Source organism: Schistocerca gregaria, chromosome 10 (genome assembly GCF_023897955.1).
Source record: "Schistocerca gregaria isolate iqSchGreg1 chromosome 10, iqSchGreg1.2, whole genome shotgun sequence".
In the NCBI taxonomy this organism is placed as follows: Eukaryota; Metazoa; Arthropoda; class Insecta; order Orthoptera; family Acrididae; genus Schistocerca; species Schistocerca gregaria.
This window is the reverse complement of record NC_064929.1, coordinates 151,991,830-152,007,151: the sequence shown is the minus strand read 5'-3', so window position 1 is coordinate 152,007,151 and position 15,322 is coordinate 151,991,830. Positions and strand designations below refer to the sequence as shown.

The window sequence follows — 15,322 nt, the reverse complement described above, 5'->3', positions numbered from 1 at the left end:
TCAGGTGATGTTGAGGGTATTAGATTAGGAAATGAGACACTTAAAGTAGTAAAGGAGTTTGGCTATTTGGGGAGCAAAATAACTGATGATGGTCGATGTAGAGAGGATATAAAATGTAGACTCGCAACGGAAAGGAAAGCGTTTCTGAAGAAGAGAAATTTGTTAACATCGAGTGTAGTTTTAAGTGTCAGGAAGTCGTTTGTGAAAGTATTTGTATGGAGTGTAGCCATGTATGGAAGTGAAACAATGATGATAAATAGTTTAGATAAGAAGAGAATAGAAGCTTTCTAAATGTGGTGCTACAGAAGAATGCTGAAGATTAAATGAGTAGATCACATAACTAATGAGGAGGTGTTGAATAGGATTGGGGAGAAGAGAAGTTTGTGGCACAACTTGACTAGAAGAAGGGATCGGTTGGTATGACATGTTATGAGGCATCAAGGGATCACCAATTTAGTATTGGAGGGAAGTGTGGAGGGTAAAAATTGTAGTGGGAGACCAAGAGATGAATACACCAAGCCCATTCAGAAAGATGTAGGTTGCAGTAGGTACTGGGAGATGAAGAAGGTTGCACAGGATAGAGTAGCATGGAGAGCTGCATCAATCCACTCTCAGGACTGAAGACCACAACAACAATAATGGGAAAGTTGAAGGATATTTGCTACCATGATGCACCGACAATGCCTGACAACATGCGTCAGCGCATTGTCAATGCATGTGAGAACATTATGAAAGGCAATGTACTCGCTGTTGAGAGGAATGTCGTTACGTGCATAGACAAATGCATTGAGGTTGATGGACATCACTTTGAACATTTATTGCATTAATGTGGTGTTTACAGGTAATCACATTGTAACAGCATGTGTTTTCAGAAATGATAAGTTCACAAAGGTACATGTATCACACTGGAACAACCGAAATAAAATGTTCAAATGTACCTATGTTTTGTATTTTAATTTAAAAAACCTACCTGTTAAACCAACTGTTCATCTAAAATTGTGAGCCATATGTTTGTGACTATTGCGGCGCCATCTATCACAAGGCAAAAAAAGTGATCCGACTAAAACATCCATATTTCTTTACATACTACATGAATATATAACAAAAAATGGGGGTTCCTGTTTTTAAAAAAATGCAGTTGATATCCATTGGACCTATGGCAACACCATCTAGCAGGCCAACCATAGCGCCATCTGGTTTCTCCCTTCAAGCTAGACAAGTTTCTTTCTTTGTAGTTTTTTTTGTTTGATGCTTATTTCGTGAGATATTTGGCTGCGTCACGATCAATGGACCACCCTATATAAAAAAAATCCATGCAACATGTCTCTGTCAGATTCAATCAAAGCACAGCTTCTGTTTTCTGTATTTTTCTGTAGATAACTGACATAATGGTGGACACTATATGAGGTGTGCATTTTACTACTACTACACTGCAATAAATAACATGTAATTTGATGTATAATTTTTCTTGCGAAAGAAACGTGTTAGTAAAACTCATGTATACTACAACTACATATTTATATGTAGCCAAAGGAGAAGAGAAACAAAGAGTGAAATATGTTGTATTCCTGCCAATAGTTAGGTAGTGCTCATAAATTTTATAAGAATGAAGGAAGAATTTAAAGATAAAATACTTTTCAACAAACGTAATATTGGTTATGGAAAGTTATTTGACAAATGACATCAATTTTAGTTTGATATTTGCAACACAAAAAACATTATTTCAAATGCCTGGGAATTAGGGCATGTTATCTAGATAAAAATAATGAGAAATAGTAAGAGTACCTTCAGCACAAATGGTACTGTTACTACAAAAATATTTTTGACATTAGTCCATGAAAGGACAATTTCCTAACATTAGCCAGGTTCAATGAATACTCACTTAACTGATGTCCTCGGCACATCTTCATCCGGCAATCCTGGCCTGTAAACCATAAGTGTAAGCCATGTAAAGATTGCTACAGTAACTCTCCTTTGAACAATGAGTGTTTGTTTGCAGATGCAGCTAGAAAATACAATATTTACAGTCCCTTTAATGACTGTAGCAGTTGCAGTTATCAATGTAGACTAGACCATCTTCACCCAGAAAACACAGATGTATGTCAACGTCATAACACTTCTAAATATTTTCTCAGCACTGCTTGATCAGCAAAGAGGAGCACTTCGTATGTGTCATTCCACAGTGTGCCTCTGAAACCATTCATTTGTTAGACACATTACTTCACAGTCCCAATATAATGGTGTTCCAATTATTATTGAGCAAAATGTTAACCCACAGTAAGAAGTTAATTGCCTTACCACAAACTTACAGTTTACCCTGTTCACAGAAAACATACATCTCAATGTAATTGTCTCTTCACAGCTCTAACAGTTAGCTTACATCTTATTAGTTTCTGACACAATAAATAATAATATAATCTGTGTGATCATAAAGATCATAGGTCACTCTGCTTAGCAAAAATCGTCCACTTGGCAGATATCTTACTGCACTGTCCACAGATCGTAATATTTGTGTTCACTTTATGAGATTCTAGTCCATGATGTGAGAGTACATTAATATCTTTACATTTTAAATTTATGGTCTGTGGTGCATATTAAAACAGTGCACACACTGGATACCATTCACACAGCAACCACATGACTAGACTCTCCGAACATCATGTTTTCAACATTATTTTTCAAGATGTCAGTCCACAATATGAAGCATTTAGTGATTTTATATTTTGGATTTAAAGTTCATGATGTTTGTCAAAACCATCCTCAATATGCTGATGAAACAGTCTTAAAACCAGTGGCCACTAACACATCACTCTTTTGCTCGCACGTACAACACAGACATCCAACCCTTACTCACTTCCAGACATTTTTGTTGTTGTTTCACCTAACAATATATTTGGAAAGCTCAACTTCTCTCACGGAATATTCCACAAATTACAATATTCCAACTCATATGTGAAATTACATGTTTTGTATTATTATGTTAATGGGAATGATAAACTGTACGTTAATAAATGTGCAAGTACTCGACATAAAAAGTGGAAAATACAGTTTCTTAAATAGCAACTGCACGACATATATAGGAACAAACTTACAAAATTTGCGCTATTGTAACTCTCTCTAAGAAAAGACGAAGAAATGAAAGCAAAAAACAGTTACATCCATATTATAATATGGGGTGTTCAAAAAGTCTCTCCGCAGTGCCGTCTGATTGTTAGCTGCATGTGCCATATGATTGTTCACCTGCCTGGGTTACTTCCCTTCAAGTGGACTCTCCCACCATTCCACTGTTTTGTTTATCTCAGCCAGCGTCAGTAGTATCATTGGTGTGTGTCGTTACATGTTGACATGAACATTTAAGTTTAGTTCCTTTGTTATTTAGTTTCGCTTTTGTCACTGTTAAAATGCTAACCATTGAAGAATGTGTGTGTTTTAGACAGTGTTCAAAGCTGGCAGTAAATACACAGTTTCAGTTCATCAAACATTTAATTCAATTTTCCCAGAGACAACACTCCCACATTGCGGTACTGTGAGAAATTTGATTAACAAATTTCAAAGTATGGACTCAGTGACAGAAGTGGTTTTCCTAGCATTTTGTCTGAGGATAAACTGCTCGATATTTCTGATAAAATGTCCATGAGTCAGTAAGAAAACTCGCCCAGGAAATTGATGTTAGTGTCAGAATGGCCACCACAGCTGTAAGGAAAAAATTATAACTTTTCCCATACAAAGTGACAGTCGTGCAAGAACTAAAAAATACTGATCATGGCAAGAGGCTGCATTATTGTTAATGCTTCAAAAATTTTGTTCAACAAAATATAAGGGATATTCTTAATCAAATGTTTTTCACTGATGAGGCGCAGTTTCATTTACCCGGATACATGAATTCGCAAAATCGTCATATGTGGAGTACTGCAAATCCATTGTGTATTCATGAGGAACCACTTCATTTTGTGAAAATATAAGTTTGGATTGCAGTTTCTAGGTGTCGGATTGTGGGTCCCATATTTTCAACAAAACAATAAACGCACAATGATACTGCAGTGATATTCTGTACCCATTCATAGGAGAACTTGTTTTAAGTGAAATTCTGAACAGTTATTTTTATTTTCAACAAGATGGCGCAACAGCACATACAGCTTGCATTTCAATGTCACTGCTTGCTGACGTTTTTGGTGATCACATAATTTCACAGGGACTTTGGCCTCCACAATCGCCTGACCTAACACCACCTGACTTTTTCTTCTGGGGCGCAGTGTGTCACCTAATTTTGACAAAGGCCTTACTGGCCAAAAGCTATATTTGTGGCGGTCTTTTTGTTGTGCCTCTCTGCAACTCACCATCTCTGCTATGCGGTGAGTAGCAACTTTCCTTTTCATAATACTGTTACATTCCATTCTGGATTTTCCACTGCTTGATGAAACAGATTGACTATGACAGAATGCTCACTGAAATATTACCCAATGTGCCCAGTACGAATGTTCAGTTTGTGGTGACGCATTGTATAACATACCATGAGTCTGGTTATTTGAGAGTCACAGTTTGCATATTAAAATCAGAATTTCATGTATTCATCTTTTTCATAAATCCACATCAACTTTGCAGCACCTCACAGTCAAATTTTAACCATTATTCCCTAAAATTTTCACATCTATTCAGAGCTCCTTATATCCACATCGAAACATGATCACACCTGAGATCCTAACTCACCTTTGGCTTCACAAAGCTGTTCTCTTAACCCACAAAATATGCATGAACATATTGTCCTCTGATTGACTGATATACGTTGTAACCAATCCAACATTAATATCAAACTGCGCAATTCCACATCTTTTACTTTTGACCTATTGCAACTTAATATTTTTTATGAACAGTTTATCAAAAGAACAAATTTTCGTATTGTGAAGGTATAAATTTGAATTCCACCAAACACCACATATTACTTTCCAAAACATTGAAATGGAGATTGCGATGCGCTTTTGTAAGCCAGTCATAGCTCCTGTCACGTGATCTCGCCAGCTGATTGCAGCATAGGACACATGATGTAGTGAGCCAATAGCAAGATCACTCTTAAGTAGCAAGAACACACAAATAAGAAAAGTTAATGGTTTAAATTAATCTAAACAGCATTCACATATAATATTGGTCTCAAAGATTAATAAGCTGGAAGAGAAGTTAAGCTTCCACACATAATGTTGATCTTTCTTGCGCGTGTTACACTTTAAGATACATCACACAAATGAACCAGTAAAACGACGTAAATGTCTGATCTTTTGGGCTCCAAATTCTTCTAAATGGTCGTCCTCAAAGAGTTTATTTTTAAATGAGAGTCAAATGCTTTGTGATTTAAGAAGTTCATCGTACATTCTCGCACATAATTCATCTTGCGTAAAAGGAAATCTGCTTTGAATGTAACACTTTTCAAACCACCATTCGCAATATTTTCCTGCGACCTGTTAGAAATAGGTTCGTTTCAGCAGTTTCAAGAGAGCGCCAAATAACAGGCATCACCGTGCTTGCAGTAATTAATGAAAGTTGCAATAATCACAATAAATACAGTTTTGTTTCTCAAATATACAGTCTTAATTACTAGGTAGTTTCATAGATGCTGACACCTTTCAGCCACAGCCAAAACTACTTGCAGCTAGCTACTGGATCTAAGCATATTTGCCATGTAAGACGTGACTCGCATATGAAGCTGTCTGCCTGCTTCCGTCTCTTAATTACATTGGCGTAATGCAAGATGCTATGTCTTAATATCTCTGTTCTACGAAGTGCTCACTGAACATCTGTCTCTGTTCAAATCTTCTAAATAACCTACCAAGCCTTGTAACATCACTAAACATGAACAACACTAATGCACTCTGGTTGCTGTTCTACCTCTCACAAAGAATTTCAGCTTTAACCATTTACTTACCAACCAGTAGAGTGTATGTGTACGAAGTTACATTGACTTCCAACCATTCTTCTGGGTATTTGATTTTTTTGTCAGGCAGTGTACAATAATCAGCCAGGAATTTATGACCAGCTAGCTAATAACCAATATATCCACTTTTGGCACAGATAATAGTGGCAACACATCATGCTATGAAAGCCGTGAGGCCTTTATAAGTCACTGGAGGGAGGTGGTATTACATCTGCACACACCAGTCACCTAATTTCCATAAATTCTGGGGACAGGGGTGATGAGCTCTGATGCCATCAGGATCAGATCTAGCAAGTCAGGGGCCCAGCATATCAACTGGAACTCACCACTGTTTCCCTCAAATGAGTCAATCACACTCCTGACCTCGTGATATGGTGCATTATCTTGCTGAAAAATGCCACTGCTCTCAGGAAACATGATCATCATGAAGGGATGCACGTGGTCTGCAACCAGTGTATGATATTTGTTGGCCATCATAGTGCCTTGCATGAGCTCCCCTGGATTCACGGATGCTCATGTGAATGTTCCTCAGAGCAAGATGGAGCTGCTGCCAGCTTGTCTCCGTCCCACAGTACATGTGTCAAGGAGCTGTTCCACTGAAGGTGATGGTTTCACTCCCTCCCATTGTCATGATGAAGAAGGTATTGGGATTCATCTGACCATGCAGTGCTCTACCACACTGCCAGTATCCAGTGCCAATGGTCACATGCCCATTTCAGTTCTAGTTGTCGATGTCATTGTGCTGACACTGACATATGCACGGGCCATCAGCTGTGGAGGGCCGTCGTTAGGAATGTTCGGTGTACTTTGTGTTCAGACACACTTGTACTCTGCCCAGCATTAAAGTCTGTTGTTAGTTCCACTACAGTTTACCACCTTTCCTGTTTTACCAGTCTGCCCAGCCTATGACGTCTGACGTCTGTAATGATGGGAGGCCACCAAACCCACGACGTACGTGGTTTTACCTTGGTTTCACCATGTGTTGAAGACACTCACCACAGCACACCTCGAATAGCTGACAAGACGTGCAGTTTCCAGAATGCTCATGCCAAGCCTCTGGGCTATCACAGTCTGCCCTCAGTCAAACTCAGATAGATGGTGCACCTTCCCCATTCTACATGTGGACAGTACACTCACTGAAACTATATGCACCATGCATGTGTCTGACTAGCAGTTGTTCCTCCCCAGGTGAAGCTGCTATCATCTGGATGGGTTTATATTGGTAGTAGGTCAGTGGTCTTACATTTCTAGCTGATCAGTGTAAATAACAATGTTTTTACAGCAACAACAACATCAGACAACTGAGTTTCCAGCAACCAGATCCATGACATAGCTGGAATGTATGAATATCAGTTATCATCAATAGCTATGACCAGAGCTGTTTGCTGTATGGTAATCAGTAAGCTTCACCAATTAACCAAGTTTTGCAAAGTTCACTGGTGGCAGCATAATATATTCTTTAACAGTGCTCTAAATAATTGGCACAGTAATTATGCACTTTAGCTGCCCAGTAATGACTGATTGTAACTGATGAAACATATATTGTTTGTGTAATGAGTACAACACAATGTTTACAGTTTCATTGCTGGGTACTGACTGATTCAGAGTACATAAACACTTAAAGTTAGTACCGATTACATGGTGTTTACATAATGAATGTTTTCCTCCAACTGATTGAAACCTGCACACATTATGTATAGATGCCCTTAATATGGAAAATTACTGTTTGTTGAAATACAGAGCTATTACATTTTGGATATTAACATGAAAATCACCATATGACTTAAATTTGTTTAACAGCAATGTAATTAGAAAATAGCAAAATTAGTGGTACTATTTTATATGAGAGAAGATCCCTGTAAAAAGGGATTCCCAAAACAAGCTAGAAAATTTTCAGATAGTGAAATTTTCTTACTGGAATCATTAATAAACTAACAAATTATTTTAATGAAAATCTGTATTTTTGGAAACAAAAAAATCATAGCTATAAAACTGTGATACAGAATTTTGGAAATAATTACATTTTAAGACTGGAACATTCTAAAACACTAAACTTTTGAGTACAAATAAGTTTCAAAATGTGAAGTTTTTGGAAAAAATAAAGCAGTTGCTGAAAAGAGGAGAATGAGGAATTTCACCTTCTAATTGTTTGCATACACAGGAAATCTAAATTATAATAAAATTGTATAACCGTTATATTTCACTATAAACATGCTAATCTTCAAAATGACTAAACAAAATTTTCACAGGTAAATTGAATTTAGCTTGGGGCCATATACAGGGTGTACATAAATTCCAGGAACACTTTCAATTATTTATTGCACAAGAACCAAATATTGACAGATATTTTTTCACATATACCGCCGCATCACAGTTTGGTAATTTGCTGATAGTCAACACTAGTTGCAAACATGGCGAGTTGAGGTGCGAAGAGAGCTTTCCATGTGTTGGAGTTTGACAAAAACTAGTGTGCTACAGCTGTTAAGTGTATGTTTAGAACCAAGTATGGTAAGAAGCCACCAACAAGGAAGGCCATTTAGCACTGGCACAACAAATTCATTATGACAGGTTGCCTGTGCCCGGCAAAGAGAAATGGATGTCCCAGTGTGAGTGAAGTGAATTTGGAGCTTGTATAAGAGACATTCATAAGGAGTCCAAAGAAATCAGTGTGGTGTCATGCATCCTGTGAACTCAAAAAGGCTGCAATGACAGTGTGGAAAGTCCTGCAACAGAAGCTGTCTATGAAACCTTTCAAATTGGATCTAGTGCAGCTCATTGACAATGAAAAAGACAAGCATTTTGAGTTTTGTTCACAGTTGCAACAATTGAATGAGGATGGGGATGGCATTGTTGATCACTTAATTTTTAACAGGAAAGCCACTTTTCACACTAACGGGAAAGTGAACAGACATAATTGTCGAATCTGGGGTGCAAATCATCCACACAAATGCATTGAATTTGAGTGTAATTCCCCAAAGTTAAATGTTTTTTTGTGCATTGTCAAGTCGAAAATTGTACGGGTCGTTCTTCTTCACCGAGAGCACTGTTACTGGATATTCCTACTTTGATGTCTTGCAGCAATGGCTGATGCCTCAAATGCAATTGAACTCTCCATTCATCTTTCAGCAGGATGGGGCTCCACCACCCCATTTTCATCGTGAAGTTTGTGGGTACCTGAACATGGAGCTGCCACATCGGTGGATCGGCCGTGCTACAGAAGGGGGTAGCTGTTTCATGAAATAGCTTCCCTGATCACAAGATCTCACTCCATTTGACTTTTTTTTTGTGGGGACTCAGTAAAGATCTGGTGTATATACTGCCACTACCACGTGATGTATCAGTGCTCCGGGAGAGAATACGGGAAGCGACATCCACAGTCGATGATGCCGTGCTGGTACGGGTATGGCAAGAAGTTGATTACCGGGTTGACATCTGCTGGGTCACTCACGGTTCACATATCGAATGTTTGTAAGAAAATACTTTTAGAGTTTCTCTTTAAAGTGCAGTATGTGTGACATCTGTACAATGCTTAGGTCTTGTGCAATAAATAATGGAAAGTGTTCCCGGACTTTATGTACAGCCTGTATAGGCTTTATTTCATCAAAATCGAAACACAAGTAAAAGAATATATATTGTAATTTAAAAGTTTTATCAAAAATCATCTCCTCAGCTTAGTAGATCGGATGTTAATCATCATGGCATAGTACTCCAGAGAACCAATAGATGGCCCTGCTAGTTTTCTTAATTCAGTGACATTCGAATTTTGGAAGTTTATGGTAATGCCAGAATTAAGTTTGGTAATCTCATCTTATAAACTGATATTGCATTTACATGGCTAGGATATATGTATTTACTAATTTCACTTTGTGTATAAAAAACTTAATGACATTGTATTGCTGCTTTCAATAGGTTTTATTTGCTTTGCTGATTTCAGTAGGTCTTCTGCATATTATTTGCTAGGAAAAATAAATTTAATAAGTTTGCTGGATGATTTGGGTGCCTACTCACTACATTTTGATTTTGTTTTGTTTACAAATAAAAATGCCTCGATAAGGTTGAATCTTTCTGAATGCACCAGAATAGCTAAAAGACTGAGGACGGAGAGTTTTTATAGTTCAAATCCTCCTTATTCCTAACAGTTTACTATTTCACATAAAATTTGTAGAATTCCAGGCGATACAGTTTTGAACCTGACTTTCTTTCAGCAACTGTATATAAGTTTCAATGGAGAAATAACACAGCCAACCGGTTCCAAATAATTGTTTAAACATTTATCTAGGTTTTGACACCTCTAAGGATGTCTTCATCAGAATGAAAATTTAAAAGCCCTATAAAATAATATGTAGAAAAATAAATTTGACAGAAACATTAACCAAGATGAAAAATGTCATAACATAGAAAGATTACTTACTTTAAGTTACATTGGAAGAAGACAATAGTCAAAGTTTAGAACAGATATTCTCACATCAAAAATCAAAATTTGAAAATGTTCCAGCCTTTAGTACATACACCTTGCAAGGAACATCAGACTCTGTGGCCCAGTGGCTTACATTGCTGCCACAAAACAAGACACAAATTGCACCACCTATTCAGTATGAACAGTGATATATGCCCATTTGAGACATTATGCGTTTATGTTGTGCCATTACCATAACCAAAGCACAAAGCCAGATGTGTTGATCCTAGTGGTGGCTGCTTTTTGCAGAGCCAGCTCTTTGTGGTTCCCTCCCATACATACAAACTGCAAGAGAAATCATTTTGTATGTTGCAATTTGCACGAAGTCAATCCATTGTTCAAGTGCTACATGCATTCTGCCTTCAGCTCGGCAAGAAACTGCCTCTGGACGAGCACTTTTATGACTGAGATACAAAATTTTTTGGAAATTGGTTGCTTATGCAAAGGGGGGAACATTGGACAGTCACACGTATCTGATGAAAATGTCAAACATATCCAGAATGCCTTCACAAGGAGCCCTCATAAGTCTGCAAGATGGGCAGGCCAGGAATTTGGACTTCCTCAAACAACAGTGTGGTGTGTTCTGAAATGAAACCTGCATATGAAGCCTTACAAGTTGTAGTTACTGTAGCAATTGCGTCCCCGGCAACCGTAACAAATTTTTCATTTCATTTCTCCACAATATGGCAGAAACTTTTTCCAGTCAAATTCCTATTTCATCTGCTAGGTAAAGTAAACTGCCATAGTGCAAGAATATGGGGTCACAAAATCCTGGTATTGTCATTGAACCTGAAAGGGCCTCACCAAAACTGAATATGTTGTGTGACATTTCTGTTCACAAAGGTTATGGAGCTTTCTTTTTGCAGAGGAAACTGTGACAGGAATGTCATACATGGGCGTGCTGCAAAACTGGTTGTTTCATCAGCTTTACAAAGATTCCTATGGTTTCATTTTTATGAATGATAGTGCCCTGCCTCTCTTTCACCATGAGATACAGTGTATCTTAACAACACAGTCTGATCACATTGGCTTGGAAGGGGTGGACAATAAGATCTTGTTCATTGCTTTTGGGCTCCCAAATCACCTGACCTTGCACCTTGCAATTTTTTTTCAGAGGGTGTACATAAAGGTCTTTGTTCTTCAAGAGATGAGAAATCAAATTGTTGAAGCCACAAATTCTGTTAACAGGGACCTATTGATTTGTATGTGGAATGAAACTGACAACCTTTTTGATGTTTCTTGAGCAACGCAAGGTGCTCACATTAAGTGTATGATGTAGTGTCTGTGCAAAAATAAAACTTTGAGCCTTCCTCTATCCATTGACATGCACAGTGTATTTTTATTTTTCATTGTTTGTCTCTAATAAACCACTGAAATCACCATTTGTTGTCATCTGTAATTGGAAAATTATGTGCTGAATAATAGATTTTTTTGAATTCCTGCTTGGCAAGAAATAGGGTATTTTGAATGACAGTTGTGTATGTATTATAAACAAAAAGAGATCAGACAAGGAAAAGAAAAATAAATTGATGTCAAGGCTGGTTCCAGAATAAGCAGGATAGTCCTACCTTGCTGTGTTATGGAGTTCCTGTATGTAGTCCTGCCCCTGTGATCCTTCCCTTCCTTCACATGTAGTTTTATATCAAAATGAACAATTAAGTTCTTTGCCACTGTTCAAAGTTACAACTACCAGTCTCATTGTGTGCATTGCAACTCTGCACGAAATTGTGCCCCACGCTCTCAAATACCCGTGTCGTCTTTTGTACAGTGAGGCAGGCAGCTATCTGAGTTCCAGCAAGTCCTGGAATTTCTATTGAAGTTTCACACAGCAACAAATTCATGTAGCCTTATAAGAAAGAATTTATAAGAGAGAGATCTTGTGATTGCACTGGCCTTGGAATACATTCCCTTCTTGTCTGAAATGTTTGTTGTCCACATTTCATTTTCACACAAGGCTACACTCCAGACAGATAGCTCAGAAAACACTTCTTAACACTCAACTGTATATTCAATGTTAACAAATGCCTCTTTTTCATAAATGCTTCTCTTGCTATTGCCAGTCTGCACAAATAGCAATGTTTATGTACTACGTGTATGAGGAGAACATAGCAAGTGCTGTAACCCAATTTCCCAAAAAATTTACTCAGTGCAAGAGGAGCCAAAATAAAGGAACACGTGTCTCAGCTTATTCTTAGATACTCGACCGTCTCTGAGAAAACATCAAAGCATTTGATGTAATTTAGGTGTCTCTTAGTGTGCAGCAAGTTCTAGCCAAATGGTTGCATAGTGGCTAGCATTGCAGCTTATCATTTTTGCATACATGATACATGAATATTTCCTTTCCAGTTATGGGATATAAAGATGTTATATTAATTGTAAAATTACAGCCAGATTTCACAGTAAGTGTCATACATTTATTATATAATATATGTGTGCATGATATTTTCAGGGGTTACAAATTTTTTAAATTCTCATGTTCGTATAATTCATTGTTATATCAGTTCTTAATTCTTATATTTTGTTCTTTTGTTTATTCTTCAGAAAGATTAGATGCATTCCCTTGGAATGATACCAACTACAAAACATATAAATTCTGAATGCCACGAGTATCGTGCAATGGCAGGTTTGCCACAGCGACATTTCCTTGTATGACTTTCACTCGGGAACAAAACATTATTAACATTGCTGAAGATTTCACATCCTGGCAATAATTTTACAGCAAAATAATGAGTCACTTTTCCTGAAACTGGTTGGTGCTTTCAATTCATTATGAATCAAGATACACTACGGGAATTTCACTAACAACAGTTTCAAATAATTCTCCATTAATTTATTTTTATTCTTTTTATAAATTCGTTCACCAAACATAGAATTAGTAGACAAATAAGAACAACATTATTGTAATATACATTGGAGAACATTTGTGTACCAATCTTGTATGGACATGGATAGATAAATGCAAATAAAAATAATAATCGAGTTTCGAAAACGGGCACGAAAGTGTGAAACCATGATGCTAGTAATTGGACCCCCTCTTCAATTGAATTACTTACTCATTAAAAGGTAAATAAAGAACTTCATAATCTTTGACCAACATTTTCACAGAAATGGTAAAATATCTACCGACAAACCGAGACACATGTTCTCTTATTTTGACCCTTCTTCCACTAAGCGAAGTTTCTGGGAAATCATGTTATGGCGCTTGCCATATTCTACTTGTTAGTGTATCATTTCCTAGTCTAATACCTTGATTATCACCTGATTTAATTTGAACACATTCTATTACCATTGTTTTGCTTCTGTTGGTGTTCATCTTGTAACCTCTTTTCAAGCCAGTATCCATTCCAGTTAACTGCTTTTCAAAGTCCTTTGCTATTTCTGACAGAATTACAATGTCATTGGCAAACTTCAAAGTCAATATTTCTCATCCTTGGACTTTAACTCCCTCTTAGAATATCTCTTTGGGTTCCTGTACTGTGTACTTCATGTGCAGATTGGATAACATTGAGTATAGGTTACAACTATGTCTCACGTCCTTCTAAACACTGCTTCGTTTAAAATTAATAATGTAAATTTCCTCAGCAAAACTGCGTGAATTTTAGCCAGTACTGCTTGTAACAGAACCAACCTGTCTGCTTGGACTACAGACATAGTGAAGGAAACTGCCCAGCTGATAACAACAAGAACCATACTTTGCTGCTTAACTTGAGGGTAATTAGCACCAGTTAGAAGAGCTATTGAAAAATGTGAAATGTGATCGATTAGTCTCAATACATACAATGTACAGATCATTAGATCTACTGTACAGGAAACACATCAAGTAACATTTTTCTTCTAAAATGTTACTGAGTAAACTTTCAAAAGAGCCAACATCCATGTTTAATATGTTCCTACCTTGTAGTTCCTTGTATATTTTAGCCCCATGGACAGTGGTGTCTGAGCATAAAGCTTTAAGTGGTGTGAGGGAAGTTTGAAGTTCTCCCTGTGATGAGTACCATAGCTATGGTTGAAACACTGCATTTCAGATTTATATTGATTATTGTATAGAAAATAATTTTTTTAATGTACGATGAAGGAATGATTAGTATTTTTAATTGCCTAAATAGTGGGCAACATGACTTATTTTTATGAGCAGAACACATTTCTGTTGATTTTTTTTCTGAAGTACTAATAGCCTTGAGTTGTTAGTGTAATTTCCCTAGAAAATTATCCCATACTGAATAAAACTATGATAGTTGATCTTTCTTGTATCCATATGAGGGGTCCCAGATAAAATAAACATTGAAAAAGCAAGGATATTTAATTTGTTTGTCAAGAAATCTATATGCATCTTCAAGTTTAGACTTTTGTTGGGGTTTATGACCAAGAATTTCACATGGCCTATTTCAGTCATCAATTTATTATTGTGAACTATTTTTATAGAGCACATTGATGATGATTTAGACAAACTACGTTATCTGCATCTTTGTGACATTCAGTTTTTGTCCATTTTTATGATTCAAGTTTTCCTAGAACATTTTCTGCACTACTGGAATCATTTCAGTAGTGTTTTTCCTACCAACATGGAGGTGTCATTCATGAATGTGGCTGAACAAGTGTTAATATTTAATGGTAGACCATCTACTTACAACAAGAACACGCGTGGACCCAGCAGGACCCCTTGGTAGTCTTTTATTTTCCATTTGGAGTATTAATTAACTGAATTTGATGTCAAAGTAACTCTCTGTTCCATGGATCATTTGCGTGATAAATTGTGATGATGTGAAATGACTCATTTTATGCTCACATCACCCAATTTTCAGAGCGCTGCATAATAATTCTTTCAAATATATTGTTAACAATTTGTTTTGTTGCTGTCTCTCTAATAATGATGTTGATTCTCCCTAATGTGTGTTAAGTGGACAGTTGTTCCCATATATAAGGAATGGGAGTGGACCCAAAAT

At 37.0% G+C, this 15,322-nt stretch overlaps 1 protein-coding gene across 1 annotated transcript in view; it reads left to right on the top strand.

Moving 5' to 3' along the window:
- LOC126293423 (unconventional myosin-Ia) overlaps nt 1-15,322 on the top strand; it is a 693,376-nt gene that overhangs the window by 567,234 nt on the left and 110,820 nt on the right. The window lies entirely within an intron of this gene.